This window comes from Sycon ciliatum, chromosome 5 (genome assembly GCF_964019385.1).
Source record: "Sycon ciliatum chromosome 5, ocSycCili1.1, whole genome shotgun sequence".
Lineage (NCBI taxonomy): Eukaryota > Metazoa > Porifera > Calcarea > Leucosolenida > Sycettidae > Sycon > Sycon ciliatum.
The window spans coordinates 38,500,151-38,513,961 of NC_088647.1; the positions used below are offsets into that span (position 1 = coordinate 38,500,151).

A 13,811-nucleotide genomic window follows, 5' to 3' on the forward strand; every position below is an offset into this window, starting at 1 on the left:
CATTAGAAACTGAGCCCGATCGAGGCTTGCAGCCATAATTCAATGACCTCCTAAAGATTTCACCAGGGTCACATTAGTCATTGTGGAAAATCAGTTATCAGTGGAACATACTACATTGCTATACACTCATACCTCGGTTATCCGGACCCCGAAGTTACGGGCACTTCGGTCTACCGGGCACTATTTGGGCGAGTTTCAGGGGAAATATTACTACTCTTTTGTCACTTTTCGTAGAAATATTGACGTCATATGCCATATCGATGGCCTTTTCCCCATCAAGATGTATATGATTCGGAGTTACGGACATTTCAAAGTTACGGGCAGTGCAAGGTCCCGGACTGCCCGGATAAACGAGGTATGAGTGTACTTCTTATCACTGGCAGGAGAAGATTCCTTCAAGAGTACGAGGTTCTTGTTTGCAATAGCCAAAATCAGGGAAGTCTTTAACATAAGCTTACAAGTATCTCTCTGCCTTTGCCAGTAAGTTTTGCTTTATGGTCGACTCTCTTTCACCATTACAGATGTACCGGTATTACGCTTTCCGGTAAATTTCCCTTTGGACTTTGGCCAGGCTGTCAGTCAGAGCTACATATCCAGTGGTGGCTGTGTGCAATCCCTGGTGTTCAACATACATATACATCTACATGTACAGCATTTTCATTATTCTTGTCCAGATTCCAGTAGTAGTGCAGTACTCGGTTTTCACGATTGCTCCACACACAGTCATATTATGTACATGTCCAGTGTAGTGCAGCACCTATATCATGATGTGTTGTCACATACTTTTACACAAATACAAATCTCCGTAGAAGGATTACCGGTACACAGGTACATACGCACAATAGGTACTAGCATAGCCCAACATACATCAAGGTCATTGCCAGCAAGTCAGCCCCCCAAACCAAAACATCTTCATACGCCACTGCATGGATGAGTCGGTCCCCGGCTCCATGTACTAACCTTCACACTCGTCTCCACTCAACACTGCAGTATACTGATACAGGTAATCAACTTTGACAGCGTGTGGAGGAAGAACAACGAGTCTAGAATCTACTCCAGGACATGTAGAAGACTAAACTTCATTCAAGGTAGTTAGTTCGATTTGATCCGCTAGCACTGTCCAAAAGACTCGCAGTGTCCGCTCAACTCGTATACGGACAGTCCGACTAATGCCTGATTGAAGTATTGGTGAGCGATGGTCTGCGCAAGGAACGTTAGCTACACTTACAAAGTACGCGTTCAAAGTTTCAAACAGTGGCTGGGCTTCTACTTGGCGATTGTTCAACTGGTTCTAGAAGTCAATGAGCTAGCGTGCAACGAAACGAGTTCCTAACTCTGCGGTGGCCTGCAGATCGAAGACTACCACTCTTATCAGTGAACTTACTACAGACTGGTTGATTGCAGGAATCCAAGACAGAAAACAAAAAAAACTATCTCGGACCAGCCCCAAAGCCAAAGGCAAAGGCTTCACGTCCGTGACAACACTGACTAGTCAACGAGTGAATCCACCGCCGGCGCCGGGCACCGACACTGGGCGACAGTCCAAGCTCGAGTGCGCTGGAGATAAACATGATCAAGCGCCACGGAAAAATACAGGACGTCCAACATCACCATGGTCACGGTGCCTTCGATGCGCATACTGCATAAGAACGGTCCACGCACACTGCGCGCACTAAAAATCGCAAAAGAAATCGTCCTCTCCACCGAACCAGTTGCCAGTGGCAATACATGCAAGTCGCATAGATGTACTGGACTTTGAGTTTGATTCTTCTTTTGTTGTTTTCAGTGTTTTCTCTTTCTCATTGATCTCGACACGACGACAGTGTTGTGGTGCTCGTTACCTTACTGAGACATCTCTTGTGACCGTGGTCAGTGTCACCAACGGCGCAACGAGGCGGAGCGCCGGGATCGAGCGTGTAAAAACGCTCTGCATTAGCAGCTCCTGTAGTGTAGAATGTTTCCTGCGATGGCGCATCCAAAGTCAACAGAGCCAAGGTGCAAGCCAGCATGAGACATCTCGTATAGGATGTGACCTCAAGACGGTAAGCTGCTGAAAAAGTGGAAAGACACGTGTATTTACAAACTCTCTCTGTCTTCAATGAATACTTCATCCATCGATTGGCGCTATGCATTTCGTGTTGTGGTCACAGATAATGTGGGCAAATGTAAAACTACCAACTGGAGAGTGCTATGGTGTTAGGGACGTGTCCCAAAGTGTCATCACATGGCTGTGGAGACTAGTACACACCTGGAGGAATATTTCTACAACAGTGATACGGAGTGACATGGAGTACAGATGGATGGATAGAAAAGAAAACTGAGATGATGGGAAGTAAGTACATGTCATGTAAGTTGATTGTGTGGAAGAAATTTGAAACAAGATAAAATAAAAGTTTTACTCAAACATACATGTAACATCCTGATTAGTATTCCGTCTTCATTTTTCCAGTTAGTGGCACTCCACACGCTCCGATTACCTGGTGTATGCGTGTGTGTGTGTGTGTGTGTGAGTTGTGTGTGTGTTTGTGTGTTGTGTGTGTGTGTGTGTGTGTGTGTGCCAGCTAGTCTGGTTGGTGGGTACACTTATGCCTGATTGTGTTGGTTCTGTTGCCAATGGGCTCGGCTGCTTGAGGGTGTAATGTTGTATCTGCCACCTTTTCAGGGTTCATATACTTTCTAGTTGAAGTATATATGCCTGTTAACCATGGACTACTTCTGGCTAGATTAACTCTTGTGTAATCAATGGTGCTAGTGAAGCTTATATCAGATCCACTCTGATTTAGCCACCCACACTAGTAGCAAGTATTACCTTCACTGGGGGCAGGGGTAACTGCAGTTGGATCACGGGACGGATACCCTGATGCCGTCAATCCTTTTTCTGCACCTTGTCTTCGCCCACTTACTGAGGTGTGGTGAGCCCATAAGTGGGAGCATTTTCAAGTCCACCCAGGGTTTTGGGGATTTCAGGGGGTTTCAGCCATTGGGCGGTTCAATAGGCAATGGAGTCATCTTTCCAAGATTCCTTTTGAGTCTCTCTCCCCTCTTCCGGGGAGACCCACGTGACCCAGTTTTGGCAGTGAGCAACAAGTACAAGTGTGTGTGTGTTTGTGTGTATGTGTGTGTGTGTGTGTGTGTGTGTGTGTGTGTGTGTGTGTGTGTGTGTGTGTGTGTGTGTGTGTGTGTGTGTGTGTGTGTGTGTGTGTGCGTCCTCAGCCCTTGCAAAGACCCTTGGAGTGCCTGAGGACATTGGTCACATCGTACGGGAACGGCGTTTGTGCTGGCTTGGACACGTGACACGGATGGAAGATTACCGGTTGCCCAAGTGTGTTCTCTTCGGTGAACTGCCTGCCCGCGCCCCGCGCATGGTCCACGCAAGAGGTGGAGGACATCATTATGGATGACGTTTCGTCGGTTGAGCCACCGGTACCAACATGTTGATGGTACGGTGCAGCCCAGAACCGTCCGGAGTGGCGTACCATTGCCCGTCGACCACCCAAGGCACCCTCTGCTGCTTGCTACGGGGTGCGCCTGCGGCCGCATGTTCCGTCGAAGCGGCGACCTGAAACGTCATCAGTTGTTCTGTCGTGGACTGGAGAAATAGCAATGCGCTATCATTGCTACGCAATGGGCAAAGTCAAGGTGTGTGTGTACAGCATGTTTGTGTGTACTGCATGTGTGTGCATGTGTGTGTGTGTGTGTACAGTATGTGCGTGTGTGTATTGTGTGCCACGAACCTTTCTGCCGGTTGCCGCCATATTAGTCCTTTCTCTACCATTGCCTCTGGCAATGGGCAAGTTCAAGGTTCAAGGATGTGTGTGTGTGAGTAGCAATGTACGAGCGGGTTCTGGGCCAGGGGGCGCCCGGGTCCCAAAAAATGGGGTATTATTGAAAAATGGGGTACTAATAGTACCCCATTTTTGCGGTGAAAATTATTTTTGGCCCGGTTTTTTTTGCGGATAAAAATATGTGCCAGGGGGTGCCCCTACCTCAAAAAAAAGGGGGTATTATTGAAAATATGTATTGGGGTGTTATGCTCTACCCTAAACAATAAAGTAATATGGTGTCATCATTATGTAAGTATAAAAGGTGTGTTCTTGAATGATGATCCAGTCAGTTTCAAGTTGTTGTGGTGCAGTGAAAATGGATTCTGAATTTGAGATCCTGTATGCTTATGTACGTTCAAAGAAGCAATGTGTGCTGGAGGAAAAGAAGAAGAAGAAGAAGAAGGAGATAGAGGAAAGTGAAGAAGTGTGTTATCATCGTGAAGAACAAGTTGAGCATGCTGGTCATAGAGTTTGTTCTCAGTGTGGATTGGTAATGGCTGACATTTACATGCCCGAGGTAAAGTGGAGAGAGCGTTGTACTAGCATAAAGACCTACACGGATTCCGATCGCATTCAAGGTGTGAATCGTCATCTTGTACATTTTCTCAACAAGATCGACTTCACTTTACCGCATGCACAGTTTCACCCTGTTCAAGAGGCACTGCAAGCAATGAAGAAGTCCAGCAGCTATAAAAGCATGAACTATGCAATAGCATTATCGTGTATACTTCATGAGGATCATGATGCAGTGCGCACACTGCGATCTTCTTTACCGCGCAGTAATGTATCATGGTTGAGAAGCAGCCGCATTACACAACCTCTTCCATCATGTTTTCCACTGATGTTTCTTCTACATCTCATGGAACACATCAAGGGTCCTCTGTCCGCTAGACAGCTGAACACTCTGAAAGTTAATTTGTCCTTGATGTCACCTGCAGACCTGTCCATGATGCATCTTCTAATAGATGCCTATTGTTGGCATGACTACAGTCTGGATTATTTAGTAGATCACGTGACCTCTCTCCCACCTGATCTTGCCAACATACTCTATCAATTTACCAAGACTGCAGTACGTCATCGATGTTAGCAATGCGTTGGAGATTTACACTCTCGGGAACCTGTTCTGAGACATGGTCGAGACACGTTCAGTCATGACCGAGACATGTTCCGACAGGTCAAGTGCAAGTCGTGCTGTGATTGGTTAAATCTTATCATCTGCTCACCGTGTCCTCTGATTGGTTGATTCTTGAACAATTTCACCGTGTTCTCCAAGGTCGTCACCTCCCATAGGATGTTATTTCAAACTCGGCGGCGGTCAAAAGGGTATATATGTGCAAGCACAGTCCTCCATTCACTCACAACTGCCTTTGTTGTTTCGTTGCTCAAGCCTTCTCTCTCTCTCCCTCTGGATCTCACTGGATCTCTCGTGACTGATATCATGATGGCCACTGATGCTGTTGTTGCTGGTGAAGATGTTGTGGACTGTTTGGGTATTGACCCGTTCGCTATCAAGACGATAAAGAAACCCGGTCTCTACAAGCGACGTGCTAGCCGTAATCCGAATCTGGAGCCTCTGCCTAAGATCAAGATGCCATCTCCTCGTCCTACCATACTACCAGGTGTCGCCACCATTATTACGGATGGCGCAGCAGAGTGTGTTCAAGCAATGTACAGCAAGACCGCCCACGACTATCATGTTGCTCCTGGCACCGATTTCTACTATACGCGCGGTGATTTACCGGGCATGCTTGTCAATGGCACGGTATGTGAAGGACGCTTTGGTCAACTTAAGCTGTACGTCCAGGCTTCACAAGACGATCTCATTCAATTCTTCCTGAAGACCTCAACACCTTTGAGACGTGCCGTGAGATCTCCACATATCAACAGGATACGGAGTAACATCTTCCCTGCAATGTACCAAGGGAAGAGTGTGACTGCTTTGTATCTCAAGCCAACCAAGGGTGTGCCCAACTTCCCGATGAACGAAGAGTGTCAGCTCTATCTGCATCCTTCCACTATATCTTTCAACAGGGAGAAGTGCGAATTCAAGGCATGGCTTTCGGCAATCCCCCTGATGTTTGTAGACTCACGGCTTTGTGAAAGGGATCACGACACCGTGCAAGACCTTCCCGAGGCTGAATTGACTCGACTGGTGATTGCATTCCTCAAGAAGTGGAGCACTGCTGACAACGTGACTGCTGACATTGCGTTTGACACAACGGTGGCGGCGGCAGCGTCTCTCCCTGACACCCTACCGGACAATTCACTGGACTTGAATCTGCTAAATGCTTAGTCTATCTTACCACATTGATTGATCAGAAAGACTTTATATCCTAACCCTTTTTTTTTTTTTTTTTTTTTTTTTTTTTTTCATGCTCTCTCACTCTCTCTCTCTCTCTCTCTCTCTTGCTAACATATCATCGCTTCATTAGATTACCACTAGCACACATGAGTATCATAATGATTTATTTGAGAAAGAAAATATTTCCTATCATAATTAGAACAGTGTGTGTGTGTGTGTGTGTGTGTGTGTGAAGATGGCGTACTGGGCTACGCATTTCCATAGGAGTGATGGGGAGGAGACTTCCCTCAAGCACATGCAAAGCATGCAGAATGATATTACCGAAATACAATCAGTTGTGGGGAACGATGACACCGAAAACACCTTGGTTCATGATGTGGAGAAACTGAAGGAGGAGAAAGCCGATGAGAGCAAAGTGGAAGATGTGGAAAACAGATCTACGCGCTACACAGATCAAGCCATAGCAGCTGATGAGCTGCACGTGAAAACAGATGGATCCGTGACCATGGATGCTAACCTCGACATGAATCAGCACTCCATCTGTAATGTAACGTTTGACTATAGTAACTCTTCGTCATGTGCTGTCCCTGCTGGATGGGTGAGGAACGAAATCCAACAAGCATCATCGAGATTGCAAACTGGTATGGATACTGTGCGCAAGATGAAAGGACCTCGTGGTGATCGGGGATTGGGATGGCTTAGCGGAGGTGTCATGCCACTGAACTCTGTAGGGAGAAATGGTGACTTCTATCTCGATGCAACCACGCTCATCGTGTACAAGAAATTCAGCTTGAAATGGATGGCGTTTGGTCGGCTTCATGGATCAAGAGGTGAAGCTGGTCCACGTGGAGAACGTGGATTGATCGGTCCTGAAGGTGAGACTGGACCTAGAGGAGCTGATGGGCAAGGTGGTGAACGCGGTCAAAAAGGTGATCAAGGAATACCTGGTCCAGAAGGTCCCAGAGGTGAAGTTGGACCACGTGGAGAACGTGGATTGGTCGGGCCTGAAGGTGAGATTGGACCTAGAGGAGAAGATGGGCAAGACGGCCGACAAGGTGAACGTGGTGTGCAAGGTGATCAAGGAACCACAGGTCCCATGGGTCCCCAAGGAACCATCGGTCCAACCGGTCCTCCAGGAAACAGAGGTCCCGTGGGTCTCCAAGGAATCATCGGCCCCATAGGTCCTCCAGGAACCAGAGGTCCCATGGGTCCGCAATCAAATCAGAACCTATCCAATCCGTTTCATCTACTACCTCTCATTCGGAGAAACGCCTACCTCTACATATACTCTCATCCTAGCAGATTTGAATCCGTCACCAGGGTGAGCAGAAACAGATACAGAGGGGGAAATATCGTTGACATGAAGGACAAGAGAATCAACGTGAACAGCATCGACATGTTCCGAGACGATCACTTCTACCTCAACATTACACAACCCAGCCAAGTTTCCATTAGAGAACGATTCGTCAATCTGTTTCACGACAACATGTCTTTTGCAATGTTCCAAGTAATTCAAGTGGACGCACCTGACCCTAGAAACATGTCATTGAAGGCATTCGATATCGATACTGTCGGAAATTTCAGCTTGGATAGTTTGTACGTGTTGTTCACTGCCACCCACATAAGTGGCAACTACTTCACGCGTCCCGGCCATTCATCATTCAACATACCCGTTTCGTCTGTAGTCAGCCAATTATCGGCGGCTTTGGATAAACCTGTGTCGAGCATGACGGATCTCTTGGGTACAAAGTGTGTCATAAGTTACGCTCGGAATTCAGAAGGCCTATTCACTCTATACGTAAACTCCATTTTGATACATTCCAACTTAGACACTGTCCCATTTTCCAGGACCAATGGAATCGAAGATTGCAATTATAGCATTGGTGGTACTCAATTCTTCAACGGCACTTCATCAAAGTTGTTCTGTCATTTGCACTTTGCAGAGAGTTTATCTTCTCATACAATCCAGCGTATCCACACAGAACTCATGGCACACTACGATATATGAAAGTGCTACTTTGATTGTACATAATATATAGCACACATGCTACACTACATTCTTGAGATGAAAATGAAAAATAAAACCTATCTATAGTGAGTGTCATCACAACACCAGAATGTCTGTGATATTGACAGTGGCGAACAACACGTCGGGCGTGAGCAGGGGATTGCACAAACCGAACTTTACTCTAAATGTGAAGGAGCTCGATACGCGTGATAAAGTCCTGCATGTTGAATCGGCTCAGTTTGAAGTACACTTTGAGAACATAGACGAGGCAACGAACAAACTCTATGTGGTACATGGTGTAGAAGAAGAAGAAGAAGAAGAGGATAGACTTTCCATCAAGACGGGAACATACAGCGATGTAGACGATTTGGCGTCTATTATCAATGCCACTCTGAAACGAGCAGGACACGGAGACATTGTGTTTTCCTACTCTCGTCACACCAGCCGTATAAGTGTCTCGGTACCCAGGAATAAACGGTGCTTGTTGAAGAAGGACTCACCCGCATTGGTGCTGGGTGTGGGCACTATTCTCAAGCCATACACGATCGAGGGATCTCACACGTTCCCGTTCGCTGTGGATCTGACGAAAGGCAGAAGACTTGTCCTGCTCTACACCGACCTCATTGGACCTGCTGTGGAGTACGAAGACAATACTGATTCGAGGGTGCTGAAGACTTTTCTTATTCAAACCCTCAACGGTTTGAATAACTACGTGTTCGGGAAAGAAGACAAACGACTGCTGCTTCCACACGAAAACGTGACTAGCATTTCGTTCTGGTTGAAATTCAACACCGGTGAACACATTACTTCCGGATATCCCGTCTACCTTGATCTTCGGATCACCAACACAACTACTTAGATGGATCTTCCAGATGTTCGTGTCCGTCACGTGCGTGACATGGTGGAGGATATAGCAAAACGAAAGAAATTGGAGAGCGAAAAGGTGCGTTGCCGGGAGAAGTACGTGATTTACAACACTGCAATCTTATCCTTTCTCATACTCATTCAAACCATTCTCAACATTCTTCAAGGGAGTGGTGCCGTATCTGGAGAACATCGCATTCGAATCATCGCCATCAGTAGCACGATTATCGGCGTGATCATGGCATGCATTGGTAAACACGTTCTCGACACCAAACGTCAACTTATCACGTGTATCGAACAACTGCAGCAGATGGAGAGAGCTGAAGACTCGTTCATGTTGGAATTGGGCATTACTCTTGAAGATGGGAAGCTCACTAACGAGGAGCATCAACGATTGATATCGATGATGAACGACTTTCGCAAGACACTGGATATTGGATCTTTGAAAAAAATTCACCCCTATTATAATGTGACTCGCAAGAATGGCACAGGAGATATACTCACCACAAGCTCCGGAGTCCTTCACGGGACTCCTGACCAACACGAAGATCGTTCAGAAGAACATCCTCGACAGGACGGAGAAGAAACTCTCGTTGCTTGAGGGTAGACGCGGAGTACGACTCTTTTCCACAGCAGATCGATCACCACCATCCCTGAACAATGAACTAGACATCTCGTCGCCGAATTTCATTGCTCTGGGGGAGAGCTATTTCATCGTGAAAATGCGCTATAGTGTCAAAAACAATCTCAATAACCAGCCTGGAGACTACACGCGATGGGTGTGCACCACGTCACCAGCCTTTTCGTGGTTCAAGAACATTCGAGTGGAGATCAACGGAACAGAGGTCACGCAATCGAGTAAAGTTGCCGACATGCAAATGGTTCAGCATATCCTCAGTCTAATGGAAAGCAGCAGCGAACGCCTTCAGTACGTGGACTCGGATCTCTACGGTCTACAGAAACTGGATCCGCAAAGAGCATTGAGAGGTGTGGATTTATCGCCCTATCAACTTGGTGTGAAGCGTAAGCATGGCTATGCCTTCGAAACAAACGCTGCAAACGCTAATGCAGCACAAGCACCGGATTTCGTCGATGATTTCACACTCAGGCGTGCACCCACCGTCGAGCTTGTCACCAACGAAGGCTTCTCCAACACGGTTCAGGAAAATGCACTTCGTGCAGCTGTTGGACGGTTTCAGTACAAGCTGAGACCCTTCCTACCGTTTTTCAATCAGGACGATGCTTGGTTACCCCCGGGTACACAGGTGAAGCTTCGCTTTGATCTGCCACAATCCGAGCTTTCCAGATACATCATGCTTAGCGATCAAGGCGGTGGTGCCAACAGTGCTCTGAGCGTCGGTGATATTGAAATCGATCTACTCCAATTGGACTTTGTGTACACTACCTATCGCATGGAACCCAATCTCACCGATCGTGTACGCCTTCCCAAACAACTCTATTTCCACACGTGGTGCCCTCGTCTCATACAAAAGAGCATTTCAGATGATGCTGGTACACTGGAACTGCTTCACAATGCGGACATTCCACGCAGGATGATCCTGTTCTTCACAGATTTGACTCATGGTACACAGCCAGCATTGGCTGGAGGTCAAGCATCGCATTCTTCGAACAGACTGGCCATGATTCATGCAAATCTCAGTCAACTTCGTGTCACTGTCAACGACCAGACGCTCTTTGACAACCCGCTCAAGTTCCAGTGGGATGTGAGTCGTAATACTGAAGGGCAATACTTCTACGATTACAACAAATCCTCCTACCTGCGTGGCTACAATCTGGTTCAAGACTTTTTCGGCAAGACGTATGGAACGCAAATCCCCATCACCGCTGCAGATTACTGCAATCACTACTTTATGGTGCCTATCAACTTGAATCTGGATCGGACCACAGACAATCCAAGATCGAGAGGAAATCTGTCCATCGACTATCAATTTAGCGACGTGACAAACGCCCCCGTGAGGAGACCTAGCGAAAATGGCGCCTCGATCAAAGTCAACCTTCTCTGCATGGACAAGTACTTGTACACCATGAGCAAAGATGAAGGTATCAAAGCCGAAGTTGTATGAATTAATTCCGACCTAGTAGTAAAAGGGCATCATGGAAGGTGGTGACCTGGAGACCAGACATCGTGTCTACGGTGGTGATTTGAAAACATCGAGTCGACAACACGGTGGATTCTTCTGGAAAAAGAGCTTCTGGAAAAACCTAATCGGTGCTGGACCGGATGAGATGGAAAAGCAGATGGCGGAACCCACGACAAAACAAGATGCAATGCAACGCGGTGGACTTGGACCCCTGGCTGCCATGGCAGGAATGACACTTCTTCCCATGCTTTTGGGGAGAGGAGAGTCCGGAGACATTGTGGAAACGCAAATGAAAACAGCTTACAACCCTGCCATGCACCGAGGAGGTCTAGCCATTCCACCAGGATTAGCCGCCAAGGCCATACCACTCCTGACGAACCTGGCTGCTCCCTTGGCCATGGGTACCATGGCATCACTGGGTGACAACGTAATGGATAAAATATTCGGCAGAGGAGTAAGGAAGGGAAGCTCAGCAGGTGCCATGAAGCGCACTAAAAGTCGTCGTCGTCGGCATGCACCGAAGAAGATTCGTCAACGAGCATCTCGAAAAACCAAGAAACCAGCTCGTCAAGTTCGCTCCAAAGGCCGCAGGGCACGAGGAATAAAGAAACAAGGAAGGGTATTGTTCAAAAAACTAGGACATCGTGCCCTCGACGAAGCTTCATCGTTCCTGTCTGCACCTCGTAGATCCCTAACCCGTCCTGAAACTCCATTTGCTCAAAAAATTCGACAGAACATTAACAGTGCAGGACCGTCTTCTATGAGTTCCGCTCACATCGGTCCATCCTACAACATCTGATCATGGACTTTATCTCGCTCCTTGGACAGGAAATCGGGAGGAAGAAAAAGACTAGTCCCGTAAGGAACAACGATGTTCCGACCACGGCCACTGCTCGACACGGGCTGCACATTCCTGGTCTTCAGTTCGAGTCTAAGGATTGGTTCACGGAAATCATTCCTGCTCTGAAATCCTGGGGTCAAAACGTATTGTTTCTGGGACAGAGCAACATGGGTAAATCCTACTTTCTCATCAAGCTCCTGAAACGTGTGCAACCTGAGCGTATAGTTGTCATCTCCAACACGCCGGCCGATCAGTATCGTCTCCCAAGCCTCAAATCCTTCAAGCATTACAGCACCATGCCCGAGTGTATCGAAGACATGGATCTCCAGCCTAACACCTATGTGATCATTGATGACATCAGAGTGATGGGTTTGAAGCACGGCAGTCAAAGAGAGTGTCTCTACAAGTTCTTCACCATGTACAGTCATCATCATAAGTTGAACGTGTTCTTTCTCTCTCAGAGCTTTGATAACATTAAGGACATGAAGATCAATGCAAACTTTATGTATCTATTTCGCTTCACTGATAAAAGCAATATCAAGCGTTATCTCAATACTCTGTTTGGTGGTCTGTGCACGAAGTCATCCATTATCTTTAGATTGTATGAGAAGTTATTGGCGGTGTGTCGCAGACCTATCCTAACCATTGATTGCTCTTCTAATCAGTACTACACGTATTGCGAAGACACTGCATTAAAGGTGACTTTTGAATAAAAACCTCGTTGATGTGCGTGTTTAGCCGAAAAGTTAGCCGAAAAGTTAGCCGAAAAGTTAGCCGAAAAGTTAGCCGAAAAGTTAGCCGAAAAGTTAGCCGAAAAGTTAGCCGAAACATTGAAAAAAAATTCCAATAATGAATAAGAATGGAGCATCTTACGGTGAAATTCTCAAATGGGCTACCGAGCAGTATACAGAGGGTGGGGTCCAGAAAGGGATCCTTCTCGATACCCAAGCGTAAAAGGTTGCAAACCTTGCAGTTTATGTCGAAACATCCTCAACACATCCTCAAGAAGAGAGTAAATTCGTGGGAAGTTCTCGGTATACCACCACTCATGCGGCAAAAAGGAGGTAATAACTACAATACCTACTTGAAAAGCGTCAAGAAAGTTCTTTCCCAAGTGCCAGATCACAGTTTGAGCACCTCCACCCTGTTGGAACTGCAAGCTGATCCGCGAGTAAAGCGTCTATATGACACCCACTTCAAAAACAATCCCGATCACATCAGTTACCCGTCTGTGAGAAATGTGATTGCATCCAACATACTCAACTATGATTCCACTACCGATCAAGTTCGCGATTCCGTTGCAGATGTCAGGAAGAAGAGAAAGGCACCTTTAACATCAGTGCCTTTCAATCTATTACAAGACCACGAATTTGACCGATGGATCCTACAAATCCTGGACAGTTTCCTCCGACATACAAATATACCGGCAACCTTTTTGAAGAGCAACTATTTCACAAGCCGATCACAACTGCTGCAACTCTACGATGAAGATCGACTGAGGTTCAGGAGTCGGGTGGAAGCGGCTGCGGATGCCCTGAAGACGCAGACGATGAACGACTACACTACTCTGGTCAACGAGACGAATCGCATCTACATGTCCAGGTACCCATTTGCAACCATAGCGGGTGCGGTGGGAATCCACAAACATGTCGATGGATTCCTTCGATCAGAACGAAAGATTCATGAACTAGCCACCCTAGTGCTAGCTGTACCAGGATCGCAGCTCAAGTTTCAAGATCTCAACGATATGACTTCTACGTATGGTAGAACAACTGAAGCAAAATTGATCCATCCCGAGCATTTCATGATCAGAGCACAAAAGGTGATGGTGGACGATGCATCATTCATTCAAGAGGTTCTGAAGGATAAA

At 46.8% G+C, this 13,811-nt stretch overlaps 1 long non-coding RNA gene across 1 annotated transcript; it reads left to right on the plus strand.

Annotated features, from left to right (window-relative positions):
• Positions 1-1,476: 1,476 nt before the first annotated feature.
• Positions 1,477-3,677, plus strand: LOC135818613 (uncharacterized). Its single transcript, XR_010553724.1, has 3 exons — positions 1,477-2,042; positions 2,151-2,332; positions 3,214-3,677. It is a non-coding gene; the product is annotated as an uncharacterized LOC135818613 (long non-coding RNA).
• The last annotated feature ends 10,134 nt before the right edge of the window (positions 3,678-13,811 follow it).